Genomic DNA, 16,201 nt, shown 5'->3' on the forward strand with positions numbered 1-16,201 from the left:
CAAGGCCAGGGATCAAACCTGCAACCTCATGGTTCCTAGTCGGATTCGTTTCCACTGCACCACGATGGGAACTCTGTGAATGGCTTTATTTTATGAAGATCGTATGAAGACCATAAACATGGATTTTACCCTATTTACAAGGGGGTTTCTCTGACTCCATGTCTGGCCATGTGTCCTACAGGTGACTCCATGTACTATCATGAGGCAGCCCATGCTTGTTTTGGTTTTCTGGGCTGTCAGCCTGCTGTGAATAGTTCCATGCATCTGGAATCCATTTTCACAGCCCCTCTTCTGTTCATAGAACTTCAAAACACTACCAATGCTTCAAAGAGCGTTAACACCCACTGAATAACAGATAATGTTGAAATATTTTACATGATATGAGCCAACAGATTAAACTGAGCTTTGACACTCCAACGGAAGATGCACAGGAGTAGCCTTATTACAGAGGAAATAATTACTAAGCATTATCTACTGCAGGGTCTTAGTTATGTTCTTAGATGTTAAGAATTGCTCCAACATAGAGTAAATCAGATTGCGGATCTGAAAAGACTCCATATATGGCAATTACATAACTACCTTTTTCTAAATATGCCTCTTCCAACCTTGGCTAAAGGACACACACAAGAGACCAAACAGAAAGATTCCAATTTTTTTCTAACAGATACCCTATACTGCTTACAGTGATGAGAAAAAGGGTGATATGCAATACATCACACTCAGAGAAGAATAAACATTTTTGGGGAACTAAACAAGCATTTAAGTATGTTTTAATAGGAGAACAGACCAAACTCTTAGGAAAGAATTCCATATCAATAATCAAAATAAATTCGTCAGAGCTGTCAACTTATCCTGACAAATTTTTACTTAAGCTTCACCCTCCTTCCTTGGAAGAAATACACTATAATTTAGAAATAAGATGCACACTTCCCACTCTTGTACATTATTAAGTAAACTTCCAAAAAAGAGCCAAACACTTTCAAAGCCATGTTGCAGAAGAAATAAAGATAAGGAAGCCATAATGATAGCTTAATGGGTAAAGGATAAGAGTCACACTTGATTCTGCCAAAAGCTGACCTGTAGAAGTTCAGACACGCATCCAAGAATCAGCTCTGTCTGCCAACATATCAAATGCTCAGTGCATGCAACTGGCTAGAAGGCCCATGGAGCTGCCACTGAGCCTGTCACTGTCACTGGTGAGGAAAGACAGACAAATTCACCAGATAGCTAAAAGCATGAAGGACCTTGTCTCTAAACCAGAGCTAAGTATTCTTCCCTCAAGAGAACTAACACTCTAAGGCCCAACACATTCTGCCAACAATTTGCTTGGTGAAACATCCTCAAATAATTTCCCTTGACTAATTATACCTCAGAGGATTTAGGGATTTGGCAATACAATATTATTTTGCTATGGTAAATAATTATGGCATCCTGCTTTATAAATAGTTTTTCTTAAATGAAAGCAAACTATTTAGTTATTGAATACCCATCACATATTGTGGCTGATAACTGCTGTCCCAAGTAAGTCAGGCTGTTACTGAAGAGTTAAGGGGTATGGCAGGACATTTAAATATCTTCAGGTTGTACTTCCATGAAAAATATCAAAAGGCAGAAAAGCATACTCAAAATTAAATGTTTCCATTGCTTTTCAAATGACAGCCCTTTTCTTTTGAATGCATGAAGAATACGACTGACAAAGATTAAAGTTATTAGATTATTTAGTACTGAGAATTTTTAAAAAGCTGAGGTGTGAGACTTTTCTGTTTCCCTACAGAACCTGGTCTGAAGATCCAGCAGCCTATTATGATTTGATGTTATATCTTTCTGCTTCTCATCTGGAGTGGTATATGGCACACACAAGATCAAGAAAATCCAAATTAATTTGGAGCCTTTGTGAAACCTCTTGAGACTTCTAAAAACCCTGTGAAATGTGGGAGTTCCCGTCGTGGCGCAGTGGTTAACGAATCCGACTAGGAACCATGAGGTTGCGGGTTCGGTCCCTACCCTTGCTCAGTGGGTTAACGATCCGGCGTTGCCATGAGCTGTGGTGTAGGTTGCAGATGCGGCTCGGATCCTGCGTTGCTGTGGCTCTGGTGTAGGCTGGCAGCTACAGCTCCAATTCGACCCCTAGCCTGGGAACCTCCATATGCCGCGGGAGGGGCCCAAGAAATGGCAAAAAAAAAAAAAAAAAGACAAATAAATAAATAAATAAATAAATAAATAAAAACCCTGTGAAATGTTAAAAAAACATCTGGGAATCTCTTTTCTGCATATGTTATCTTTCTCATTCACTTATTATTTAGATCTGACCTACTTTCTAAAAGGATCTGAGAAGGCTAGAGATTTTCTCAGCATGGTGCCAAGCAGAAAAGAGGGTTTGATAAAAGCTTTTTGGCAATGGTGTTAAGAGTTATAAAATTTCTGAACACAACACTGACAAAGATCCCTTAGACCAGGAAACAAAATCAATAAAATGTACTTTGGATATAGCCAAAAACATTCACTCTAGAATAAGACCCTTCTGATTATAAATTTGGTACCCTCGCTAAATTAAATCAAGTCTGAAAATATTTACTAGCAATACTGCTTCCACAGTCCCGCCCTCCCCCCCACTTTTTTGTCTTTTTTTTTTTTTGTCTTTCTAGGGCCACACCTGTGGTACATGGAGGTTCCCTGGCTAGGGGTCTAATCGGAGCTGTAGCCACGGGCCTACTCCACAGCCATAGCGATGCCAGATCTGAGCTGCATCTGCAACCTACACCACAGCTTGCAGCAATGCTGGATCCTTAACCCAATGAGTGAGGCCAGAGACTGAACCCGCAACCTCATGGTTCCTCGTTAACCACTGAGCCACGACGGGAACTCCTACAGTCCCTTTTAATACCATAAATTCAGTATAGGATTCAGACACACGAAATGACCCACTGAACTTTTGGGGGACTAAGAAAATAAACCCAAGAATATCACAACTGATGATTCCTATTTATAAACTTTTTATTTTTTTTTCTCCTTGGCCGTCCTGAAGCACATGGAGTTCCTGGGCCAGGGATCAGACCCCAGCCACAGCTGTGGTAACACTGGACCCTTAACCCACCGTACCAGGCCTGGAATTGAACCTATATCCCAGCGTTCCCAAGACACTGCCAATCTCGTCGTACCACAGCAGGAACTCCTATAAACTTCCTATTCTTTAATGATGGGCAACCCTGAATAAAACAGTGAACCACATTAGGGTTTTATTTCTGCTGTTGGAATTTATTGCTACTATTGCCAAATAGTACTGGCCACTCCCTAAGACAGCGTGTCCTCTAAAAGTGTGCTGCAAGAAACCACGGATGTGCCAAAATGCTGGATCTGTCCAATCCCCACTAGTCTATTCACCCCAGTATCCTACACAAATACATATTATCATTTTTACGTATCATGGAACAACAAAGGGCAGAAAGCATGGCCCTTGGCCTCCATGCAGCCGAGTTCCTGTTTCCTGGTGTATAAAAATCTACACTTTGGTGTAGAACACTGACAGGACACTGTAAACCAACTATAATGGAAAAAATAAAAATCATTAAAAAAAACACTATACTTTGTCAATGCGATGGCAGGGGTTCAATCCCCAGCCCAACATAAGTCGCAGCTGTGGGTGGGATTTGATCCCTGGCCCAGCAATTTCCACATGCAGCGACTGCAACCAACCAACCAAACACCAAAAAACCCCAACAAAACAAAAAACCCCAACAACAACTATACTTTGAGCTTTGGGAAATAGGTCAGACAGTATTGTAAAAAAAAAAAAGGGGGAACTTCTTTTCTCTCCTTTACCTAACTTCTCTCCTACATATTTTTTCTAGCAATTTACTAAGAGATCATTCAAAGAAGGGTTGTAAGACTAATACCAGTGGGGGTATAGGAAACCTCAGGCTTGGTAGGATCAGTGAGGTTGTGGTGGGTATGCACTTACTACTGTGCATGCAGGAACGCAGGTGCTGTATGGCCACACAGGCCATTTTGTCACAAAAAAAGACAGGACTCCAGATGTCTGTGTAAATACCCTAATTTTAAAATGTCAGTAGCAAAAGCTTCTCCCATGCCTTCCTTTAACAAAAAGAAAAAGCTGAGCATGCCTGGAAGCAGAGACTTTCTAAGTAGCTCAAACCCGCCTGGACCCTCTGGAAGACTGAAGGTTAGAGGGCTCTTTCAAGGTTTATTCTGTCCACTACAGAGCAGCTTCAAATCTTTTTAGACTAGTGGTTACTCTGAGTTTCAATTTTTCACTTCCAAAATATACTTCTCTATATTACCACAAGGTGAAAACCTACACACATACATATTAGGAACACATTTCTGCCACTTAGTTAACAAGTAATTGTTCTTTTCTTTTGTGAGTTCTCAAAAGAGAAAACATTAATTACCTAAAAGAAATAAGTAGAGCATGCACAATTCATTTTTAAAATCTTTACAATTAAGGTAATGCCACAAAAAATACAAATTGCTTTTTACCTGACAACTCTGCCTCTGGGGGAAAAAACTAGTAATTACTGAGGCATAATGAAAAGAACCTGCTTTGGGAATCCAGCAATGTTTATGGACTCACAAAGTTAATAGGAAGGTGCCTGAGAGGGCTCTATTAGAACACTAAGCAACAGCCAACGATAGCTAGAAAGCATTAAAGATTTTTGAAACATCTGACTGAATAGTGTCCACAGATCAGCCTTGGAGTCTAAGTCACTATGTTTTCATGGGTTTTTACCTCTTCAAGCTACAAATGAGGCCACAGCAAGACTCTTTATCTAGGTCCAGAAAGCCAGACTAATGCAGTGCCACAGATTCTTCCTCTTTCACTGATTACAGAATCATACCAACCACAGCTGGCTGCTGTTGGGGGAAGACTGCCTGCCTTTCTTCAAGCCAAGTTAAGAAGCAGTGTGCTGGATTCCAAGATCACAAAGAATGAACTGTGGAACTTTAACTGTTTATAATTTCCTCTTCTAGTCTGGAGGTAGAACTCACATTTTTTGAGTTGACAAATCATAAAGTTCTCTTGCAAGGACATGTCCTGCACTGTGCTTTAAATCTGAAGATTCGTGCCAAATGCCAACAGCCACCTACCATCTAGACTGTTCTGAGTCCTGCCCTTGAACTGAGACAGGACAAGAAGAGATTAAGGAAACAAAACAAAACAAAAAACCCACATACACTACAGTATTTCTTCTACTACTATAACTTGCCATTTGGCAGTTACATTTTTCAACACTATGGAAATGAATCTCCCTGCTTTTTCTAGTGATCTAATTTTAATTAAAAATGCTCTGTATCAAGAAACTGATGGCCGATATAAAGGAAAAGTTGTAAGTGAAGTGGAAACGAAGGGGTACCTCGCGCAGGTTATCAGAGGTAAGTTCTTAAAAATATTAAATAGCAATAATATTTTTATTTTCAACTTTTCTTGTTATGGAGATCTGTTGTTAAGCAGTTATAGAGCGAAGTTTTGTTGATTTTTTTCAAAAGTGCTTTTGGATTATAGAAAACATTTTAAAATACAAAAAGTGGCACTCAGTGGGAGATCCATGCCTTGAGGTGTTGGGTGGAGAAAACATGAAAAGTTGTCCTTGTTAAAATGATTATCTTTCAGTAAAAATATGTCAAATTCATCATGCACACAAAGTAATCACTTCTTTTCCAGCTAAAAGCACCACACTTGCCTAAGGACAGAATAAAGTTAGGTATGAGCAGAGAAAATCTAGACTGTATACTCCTCCTAATTCAAGAAATAACAATTAAAACATTAAAAAAAAAAAAAGAATCAGTTTTGCTGATAAAAGTGACCAGGAAAAACAATATGTAAATACCCTCACGATCTCTCTGGTGGATCACATTTTCACTGTAATGAGCCTAATCATTCAAACTGGCAACGAGTAAGTCTCAAATCACAGATCTTACATCATTAATCTTTACCACTAATTAACAGGGTTGTTTCGGGAATAAATATGCATAGCACTGAGATTAATATCACATATTTCTTTAAGAATCTTGACCTTTACAGAAAGGCAGAGTTCTGATAATAAAAGTTCTAACACAATTTAATGACTTCTGTTTATAATTTTCTAAAATACAATGGAACCTCAGAACCAGAAACCTAAAATTCTTTAAAAGTACACAATGGTTTTAATCAAAATGATACAGCATGTTCTAAAGTGCTTTGCAAAGTATATTTAATAAACATCAATGAAGTAACATATGCATCTGAATTAAATAACTACCTTGTTTGTTTAAAAAAAAGGATAACACAAAGTTTTTGAAAAAGAAAATTGTGAGACGCCAGAATTGATTTTTTACAGAGTTTAATGACACAAACTTTTATCTTTTTTAAATGTCATTTTAGTGGCGAACCTGCAGCATGTGGAGGTTCCCAGGCCAGGGGTCCAATTGGAGCTGTAGCCACTGGCCTACGCCACAGCCACAGCCACACAGGATCCGAGCTGAGTCTGTAACATATACCACAGCTCATGGCAATGCCGGATCCTTAACCTACTGAGTGAGGCTAAGGAGCAAACCTGCGTCCTGATGGATGCTAGTCGGTTCGTTAACTTCTGAGCCATGACAGGAACTCCCAAACTTTTAATATTTTCAATTAACCAAATTATACTGTAGACTGTCTATCTCTAACAAAGACAAAACCCAGTTTTGCTTGCTTTTACTTTTTTGCTGATTCACAGACCAAATTTTGGATTTTTAAAAAATTGCTTAGCGCCTACCTTACAAAATATTCCTGGGGCATCTAAGTCACAAGTATACATATATGTTTTATATATATATATAAAACAGATTCCAGATTACCATGTTCACTCTGAGAGGTACCCACAGAAGTGGCAATCAAAGCAGCCCTGACAACGATTAGGGAAAAGCACCTTCTAAGAGAAACAACCTTAAGTGAGCTATGTTGCTTGTAGCGGCTGCTCACCAAATGCCTGAAGGAACAGTGTGATAATCACGGAAAATCATGAAGCATGGAGATAAATGTCCTTGATAAGATTAGAAATATACAGATCCAGTAGCTGCCTTTTTTTTTTTTTCTTTTTTTCTTTTTACTGCTGTACCTGTGGCATATGGCAGTTCCCAGGCTAGAGGTCGAACTGGAGCTGTGGCTCCCAGCCTATGCTACAGCCATAGCAACGCCAAATCTGGGCTGCATCTGTGACCTACGCTGTGGCTTGCAGCAACACTAGATCCTTAACCAACTGACTGAGGCCAGGGATTGAACCTGCATCCTCACAGACCCTGTGTTCACTTTGTTAGCCCACTGAGCCACAACGGGAGCTCCTGTAGTTACTTTATCAGAAGTGATCACGATATAGAGAACTATTCTAGTACTAAACTGAATAGAACATTCTCAGCATATTTTTTAAGATGTGATGGAAAAGATTTTAAACTACTGACACTCGGAGTTCTGTCATGGCTCAGTGGTTAATGAAGCCGACTAGGAACCATGAGGTTTTGGGTTCCATTCCTGGCTTTGCTCAGTGGGTTGAGGATCCAGTGTTGCCGTGAGCTGTGGTGTAGGTCACAGGCGCGGCTCGGATCCCGAGTTGCTGTGGCTGTGGCTGTGGCTGGCAGCTATAGCTCTGATTCGACCCCTAGGCTGGGAACCTCCTATGTCGCGGGAGCAGCCCAAGAAATGGCAAAAAAAAAAAAAAAAAAAAAAAAAGATAAACTACTGACACTATTATTTTATTGAGACCATTTATTCTGAGTTAAGTTTTGTTACACTGTGTTTTTTTCCAGGAAGTTGTCCATATAATCAAAGTTTTAAATTTAAAGGCAAAAGTTCTTCAGAGTGCATTTTTATCTTTTAAAAATGTAGTTTCTCTATCTTTAGTTGCAATATATTTATAGTTTCTAATATTACCTATTATACCTCTCCTCACTCTTATTGTTGGATCAATCAAGTTATAAGGGGAGTTTTTTGTTTTGCTGATTTGCTCTACTGTTCTATTGCAATTCCTACTCATCTATATTTTCCTTTAACTCATATTTCTCTTTTTTTCAAACATCTGTGTTGGGTGGTAATTTTTATAAAATCTATACATACTTGAAAAAAAGCAAATTCTCAAATTGCTGGAAGCAGGGTTCTTTATATGTCCATTAGATTTAAACTTAAATGTTTTAAGTATCCCATAACCTTACTAAATTGTCTGCTTTATCTGACAATTACTGAGGTGGCCTGTTTAAATCTCTCACTATAATCATGGCTTTTAAATATCTGATATGTAATTCTGACAAATACTAGGTATACATCAGTTTGGAATTGTTTTATCTTCTAGGCAATTTATTCATTTTATCATTATGTGGTAACCTTTACTTCTGATGATGTTTCTTACCTTAGAATCTATCATATGTGATTAACATTGCTACATCTGCTGTGTTTGGTTAAGAGTTGCCCGACATAGCTCATTCTATCCCTTACTTACAACCTTCCTGGTTTTTCAGTTTTTGGTGTTTTTGAAAACCGCACTATTGGCAAATTGTGTATCTTTATCCAATCTCAGAATCCGTTTTAACTCACAAATGTAATTCACTTAACATTTGTTCTAATTACTGATGCATTTACTTCTGCCACTTTATTCTGGGCTTTCTATTTCCCATGGTTTCTATTTACCTTTTTCCTCTGCTGATTTATACTGGTTTAAAAGTTAAGACATCCTACTTTTGGCGTGCAGTGGTTACCCTGAATCTTTTGAACACAGCTTGACTTAAAAGTCTACAGTTGATTTTATTTACCTTCACCTCAGTCTTGGGATGCTTTGGGTTTATACTATTGCTGTCTAGAATTTCTGCCTAATCTTTTAATGCCTCTACTCAAACTAGTCATTTTATTGTTTTATACAGTCAATGCTTACTCTAATTCACTTCCTTTCCTTTGCTTATTATTGTTTCTTAAATCCCATTACTTCTGTGTTCAATTTTCTTATTTCTGAACTATAGCCTTTAGAACTGCACTGGTAAAATTAAATTAAGAGTTTAATTAAAATTAAATACAATTAAAAACTCAGTTGTACTAAGTGCATTTCAAGTATTCAATAGCCACAAATGGTTAGTGGCTACCGTACTGGAAAGTATTGCTTTGCAAGCGCCTGCAACAGGGGTCTGCTGGAGACGAAAGTCGTTTTTGTTGGAAAAATGTGTATTTTGTTTTCTTGGATTATTGAATTACTGGTTGTTTTTTCCTTTAATACTCTGAAAATATTATTCCTTTGTTTTTCACACTCAGTAGATGCAATTAAATATGCTGTCTAATAGTGCTCTTTGTAAATAATCTCGAGCAGTCTTTGCTTGCTTCTGCCTCTTTGCCTTTGATGCTTTACCATGTGTTTAGATGCGTATTTATTTCTATTTGTTTTGTCTATTTTATTGCCTACATCTGGATTTATGTTCTTCATGGATTCTGGAAAATTCTCAGTCATAATTTCTTCAGAAATTCTCTCTCTCTCAATCTATTTTATCATTCTGAAATTCTTTTCTGTCATATGTTAGACTTTCTGTAACTGTCCAATTCTATCCTCTTTGTCATATTTTCCATGTTTTCCCTTTCTAGGATGCATTCTGGATAATTTTCTCAGATGTTTCTTGCAGTTCTCCAATTCTCTTTGCTACAAACAAACTGTTGAGTCCAGGTAGCATTTATTTCAATAACTAAAATTTTAATTTCTAGGTTTACTTGGTTATTTTTCAAATCTACCTGTCACTTTATTTTTTAATCTATATCTGATAGTCATATCCATTAAAGTTTCTCTCTCTCTCTCTCTTTTTTTTTTTTGTCTTTTTGCCTTTTCTAGGGCCACTCCCACAGCATTGGAGGTTCCCACGCTAGGGGTTTAATTGGAGCTGTAGCCACTGGCCGACGCCAGAGCTGTAGCAATGCGGGATCTGAACCGCATCTGCGATGTACACCACAGCTCACGGCAACATGGGATCCTTAACCAGCTGAGCAAGGCCAGGGACTGAACCCAAGTCCTCATGGATAAGAGTTGGGTTCGTTAACCACTGAGCCACGATGGGAACTCCTAAAGCCTCTTTCTGATCATTTCATTAACCAAAGTTTTTGGGAAGGGCTAGCTGTTTGATGTATCTTATTTTTCACTGACTGTGAATTAATTCTTTATATATATAGTAATTTTGGACCACAAGGCTTATCAATAAGACCTCGGGGCAAGGAGTTCCCGTCGTGGCTCAGTAGTAATGAACCCTACTACTATCCATGAGGATGTGGGTTCAATCCCTGGCCCCTTAGTTGGTTAAGGGTCCAGCACTGCCATGAGCTACAGTGTAGGTTGCAGACATGGCTCAGATCTGGTGTGGCTGTGGCTGTGGCCAGCAGCTGCAGCTGATTTGACTCCTAGCTTGCGAACTTCCACATGCCACAGGCGCAGCCCTAAAAAGAAAAAAGAGGACGTTCCCATTGTGGCTCAGTGGATTACAAACCCAACCAGTATCCATGACTTACAATGTTGTATTAGTTTCAGGTGTACAGCAAAGTGAATCAGTTTTTATATATGTTCATTCTTTTTTCCCATATAGGTTATTATAGACTATTGAGTAGATTTTCCTGTGCTATACAGTAGGTTCTTGTTAATTATCTATTTTCAGACCTCTGTTTTTTCTTTCTTTTTTTTTTTTGTGTGTCTTTTTGCTATTTCTTGGGCCACTCTCGTGGTATATGGAGGTTCCCAGGCTAGGGGTCCAATCGGAGCTGTAGCTGCCAGCCTACGCCAGAGCCACAGCAACGCAGGATCCGAGCCGCATCTGCAACCTACACCACAGCTCATGGCAACACTGGATCGTTAACCCACTGAGCAAGGGCAGGGATCGAACCGCAACCTCATGGTTCCCAGTCGGATTCGTTAACCACTGCGCCACGACGGGAACTCCTCCTGTATTTTATTTTATTATTTTATGTTACGTCATTATTTTTGGCTGCACTGCGGCATATGGTTGTGGCTGTGACATAGGCTGGCAGTTGCAGGTCTGATTCAGCCCCTAGCCTGGGAACTTCCGTATGCTGCAGGTGTAGCCCTAAAAAGCAAAGAAAAAAAAAAAAACCTCTGGGCAATCTGGATTAAGAGTATTTCTCTCCAGAAGGGTTTTGCATTTGCTTTTCCCAAGTGTTATAGAATACTCAATGGCTGAGGATTAATTTTATGTTAATTTTTTGGCGGGGGTAAGAAATTTTACCAAATGAATGTATAACTTGAACCCCAAATCCATAAGAGAAAAGGCTACAATTTTCAGGAGTGAAGTTTTCCCTCTAACTCATAGCCTAGAGTGAAGTAGATAAGTTTGCCTGTCATCTCCCTTAGTGGGCTGATATATTCCTAATTTATTAATATATAACTCATTAGGGGACCTGGACATATGTCAATATGTGCATCTTAGCTCCAATGAGCTGCCTCTTGAGGGCTCAAGGTCTTATCTCTTGATCCCATGAATTATAATGGGATCCTTATATTAAGGAGAGCTCCCCATCCCCAAGAACCCAGTATCAGCACACAAACTTTCCACTAAAGCTTTCAGTTTTCACTCTGATGCTGACCCATTGAAATGTTCTCTATTCCCTTTCAGGCTACACTATATATTTAATATTTTATATAGCATTTCTAATTGTTTGTAGGAAGATCTTCTGACATCATATTGCTGGATAGGAGTTGAAAGATATTTTCTTTGATGTGCCTATGTCATAACTCTTCAAAATTCAGTCTCCAAAGAATGGTCTTAAAATCCATGCATTTTAAAAAGGATTCTGAAGTTCCCATCATGGCTCAGTGGTTAGTGAATCCGACTAGGAACCATGAGGTTGCGGGTTCGATCCCTGGCCTTGCTCAGTGGGTTAAGAATCCGCCATTGCCGTGAGCTGTAATGTAGGTTGCAGAAGAGGCTCAGATCTGGCATGGCTGTGGCATAGGTCAGTGGTTACAGCTCAGATTCAACCCCTGGCCTGGGAACCTCCATATGCCACTTGTGCAGCCATAAAAAGAAAAAAAAAAAAAAGGAGTTCCCGTCGTGGTTCAGTGGTTAACGAATCCGACTAGGAACCATGAGGTTGCGGGTTCGATCCCTGCCCTTGCTCAGTGGGTTAACGATCCGGCATTGCCGTGAGCTGTGGTGTAGATTGCAGATGTGGCTCGGATCCCGAGTTGCTATGGCTCTGGCGTAGGCTGGTGGCTATAGCTCTGATTAGACCCCTAGCCTGGGAACCTCCATATGTCGTGGGAGCGGCCCTAGAAAAGGCAAATAGACCAATAAATAAATAAAAAGGATTCTGTCTACAAATGAAAACAGAAGATCAGTAGATTGGTAGTAATGCCTATGTTTACAAAGCAAAAGAATTATGATTTTTCAACTAATCACAGGTAAAACTTAAACTATCATAAATGTTTTTTAGGGAGACATGTCCATAGACTAAAACAGTATTATATTACTCTACAAAATTTTAGCCCATAGGGCGCTGTGTGTTCCAGCATCCTGATGAAAATGAACATCATGACCCATTTCAGAACAGCTTCTGCTGAGAGTTTTAAAAAATCTGTAGCCTCTGAGATTTCTCATTTTTAATATATATATTTTTTTCAATTTATCATACCTCAGGATGTCCAGTAATTGCCCTTACAACTTCTGAATACAGTATTTGTAAAAATAAACAGAGTCCCCAGCTTGTCACGGTGCTAATCTGAAGGGATGTGAAGCAGCACACTGTGAACCTAGGTTATAAGGGGACCCGAACAATATTAACGTTCTTACGACTCTTCCACTAATAAGATCATCTGGCTTAAGTCTCAGGTGGAGACACAGTCTATAATATTTTATATTTGTAACTGCCTGACAAAATATCTTCACATATATGATGCTCTCTTAAAATAAGCAGGTCAGACCCATGAGTGATGTAAGTGATTTATCCTAGGTTACAGTTGGTAAAATGGCAAAGCCTAGAATAGAATTCTTGTCTGCAATCTAAATTCCATGCCAAAAAGTGTTACCATGGCAAAGCCACCTTCAGGGATATCTTCTGCAGTCTTTGTATCTAGAAATCATTTGTAAATTTTAAAAAGGAGTGACTGGGAGTTCCTGCTGTGGCACAGTGGGTTAAGAATCCAACTGCAGCAGCTCGGGTCACTGCAGAGGCACAGGGTTGATACTTGGCCCTGGGCAGTAGGTTAAAGGATCCAGTGTTGCTGTGGTTGGTTGGGGTATATATAGGTCGCAGTGTAGCTTAGATTCAATCCCAACTTCCATAAGCCATGGGTGCGGCCATTGAAAAAAAAAAAGTAATGACTAAATGGGAGGCATAAAAATCTAATCCAAAGCTTCTCAAGTGCTTGTTCAATTCAGGTATGGCACAACAAAAGGGTGTGCTTCTACATGGATCCATGCTTTTAGACCTCTTTGGTAGCCAGAAATCTCATATAGCTGTTTAAATGCAAAATGATTAAATAAAGGTAAAAAAATTTTTTCTTGGCTGCAGCAGCCATATTTCCAGTGCTCGACAATCACATGTGACTGGCTGGCGGCTACTACATGGGACAGTACCCATAGGGAGCATTTCCATCTTCACAGAGTTCAAATGGACAGCACTGCTCTAGGATGTGGATTGATGAACTAATTTTATTGTTCCAGTAAAACAGAAAGAACACTGGCTTTTAAGCTCAACAGACCTAGACCTGACCTCTGCCTCTGTCACTTCGTGACTCTTGTTTCCTCATCTGTAAGTAAGGAATCAGATATAAGGTGCTGGGAACATTGCTTTTGCTTAGTAACTACAGAATCTGCAGTCTCCTCAATCCTCACTGAAGCCTCACTGGGGGCTTGTGGCTGCCAAAAGGTTCTTGCACAGTATATACATACATACTGCTTCCAAAAGGTTCAAGAGAATTACCAAACTTAAGCTTCTGGTGCACCTAAGTATTTCCTGTAAGATTTTACCTTTCTCTTGGACTTTCCTTGTGGCTCACAACGTAACTATGCGGTGTTGCTTCTATAGTGGCTATGGCTCGACCTTTCTCTTGAGATGGGGAGGTTTAGGGGGTGGTGTATGAAGAAAAAACTAAAAAGATAAAATAAAGCAAAACAAATAATTTAGAACTGGCAAAAGTTATAGCTCAACATTCTATTATATTAACTCAAAATTTATTTGAGGAGTTCCTGTCGTGGCGCAGTGGTTAACGAATCCGACTAGGAACCATGAGGTTGCGGGTTCGGTCCCTGCCCTTGCTCAGTGGGTTAACAATCCAGCGTTGCTGTGAGCTGTGGTGTAGGCTGCAGATGCGGCTCGGATCCTGCGTTGCTGTGGCTCTGGCGTAGGCTGGCGGCCACAGCTCCGATTAGACCCCTAGCCTGGGAACCTCCATATGCCGCAGGAGCGGCCCAAGAAATAGCAAAAAAAAAAAAGTAATAAAAAAAAATTTATTTGAGTGGAAGAGGCTGGATCTGAATGTGTAAACTTGAGTAAAATGGGTCAGGTGTCTTGGTAGTATTTCCCACAAGAAAGCGAAAGAACAGCAGCTTCAGAATCATGTATAATTACCTGTACACACACTCAGACACTAATTAACTTTTTATTTAAAGAAAAAATCCCTAAACAATTCAACAGCTTGCTGACCTGACAAGACTACTTTCTACTTTTAAGACTAGGTAGACAAAACATACACTCAAGAGAGGCCTTAACAGGCCCAGAATCACTTTATGCTGCCTTGCCACCTCTCCCGGATACAGCTATTCCTTTAAATACTTTCCCTAAGCTCCTCTTCTAGGCTGTTTCTAATATAACCACAGTATTGTACTTGACCTTTTCAGGCTTTTCTCTGGTCTGAAAACAAGCTGATGTGCTCCTGAGTTTCTAATTAGCAATATCAGAAACTGTACAGCCCTTAGGAGAGGATTCAGTGCCTCAATTAACTGGGGGATTGAATGACCTGGTTAAGTCTTCTGTTTAAGGAGATCTTTGTTTCAATCTGTTGTTGAAAAGCTTTCTAAAATAAAATGCATTACTGTACTTTTTGCCTCAAGAATATTCTAATTAACATAAAAAACAGTCCTGATGATCTAAGATCTTATCTCATCATTACAACAAATTACTCTATGAAACTACAGTGGGGTTAAGGTTATAGTACTGACTATAAGGAACACTTGAGAAATTTGCCAGATTTTCACAATACAAAACCCAACCTTACTTACTGTCTATAACTTGCTTTCATTTCTTCCACACACAAACTATAGACATATTTCCATGTATCTGAGGCTCTGGCTAGTTAAATCTTGGTTACTCACAGTTCAACTATATTTGTGTTATTTCACACTTTTAACTTCATAGGAAATCTTTACTTGTGAAAGAAATACGATTCACTTCAGGCTTATGCTAAACGGTAATTAAAAAAAAGTCCTCAGGCCTCTGATAATTTTCCCTTATCGACTACCTTACTAATCAAACTTTTTGTACAGGCAATAACTAGATTAAGTTTCCAGGTAATAAAAAGCAGAACTAAGCCAATTTTCCTTAAAAAACAAACAAACAAACAAACAAACAAAAACCAAAAGGGTCTGTGGTTCCTTTGCAGAATTTGCTCTTTAACAGATGGTCAATATCAGGAAAACAGCCATCTAAAGTGATTCTATTGCTAACATTAGTTTAGATAAACCCATTTGAACCATCTAAGAGGGGTAATTATCTGGATAAATAGTTTACTGATAAATGAAAGTCAAGACATAGATTTTATTTCACTTAGATATTTATTTATTTGCCTTTTTTTTTTTTTTTAAGTGCTGCACCTGTGGCATATGCATGTTCCTAGGCTAGGGGTTGAATTGGTACTGCAGCTACCGGCCTACACCACAGCTCAGGGCAATGCTGGATCCTTTTTTTTTTTTTCTTTTCTAATGCTGGATCCTTAACCCATTGAGCCACATGAGGGATCAAACCCGAGCCCTCGTGGATACTAGTCAGGTTTGTAACCCACTGAGCCACAACAGGAACTCCTCACTTAAAATATTTAAAAATAGGAGTTCCCGTCGTGTTGTGGCGCAGTGGTTAACGAATCCAACTAGGAACCATGAGGTTGCGGGTTCGATCCGTGCCCTTGCTCAGTGGGTTAACAATCCGGCGTTGCCGTGAGCTGTGGTGTAAGTTGCAGATGCAGCTCGGATCCAGCGTTGCTGTGGC

At 39.4% G+C, this 16,201-nt stretch overlaps 1 protein-coding gene and 2 long non-coding RNA genes across 4 annotated transcripts in view; 1 reads left to right on the forward strand and 2 right to left on the reverse strand.

Annotated features, from left to right (window-relative positions):
• Window positions 1-16,201, reverse strand: part of DCP1A (decapping mRNA 1A) — a 63,024-nt gene that overhangs the window by 38,675 nt on the left and 8,148 nt on the right. The gene's annotated exons all lie outside the window — the stretch shown is intronic.
• On the reverse strand, window positions 8,655-12,239 carry LOC146397343 (uncharacterized). The gene is made up of 2 exons (XR_014823261.1): window positions 8,776-12,239; window positions 8,655-8,741 (listed from the first exon to the last, which is right to left on the reverse strand). It is a non-coding gene; the product is annotated as an uncharacterized LOC146397343 (long non-coding RNA).
• LOC146397344 (uncharacterized) lies at window positions 9,583-15,959 on the forward strand. Its single transcript, XR_014823260.1, has 2 exons — window positions 9,583-10,717; window positions 12,265-15,959. It is a non-coding gene; the product is annotated as an uncharacterized LOC146397344 (long non-coding RNA).

Source organism: Sus scrofa, chromosome 13 (genome assembly GCF_054392235.1).
Source record: "Sus scrofa isolate SSC_HxYL_T2T_F1_AM1 chromosome 13, Sscrofa_HxYL_maternal_Yorkshire_Landrace_v2.0, whole genome shotgun sequence".
Taxonomy (NCBI): domain Eukaryota; kingdom Metazoa; phylum Chordata; class Mammalia; order Artiodactyla; family Suidae; genus Sus; species Sus scrofa.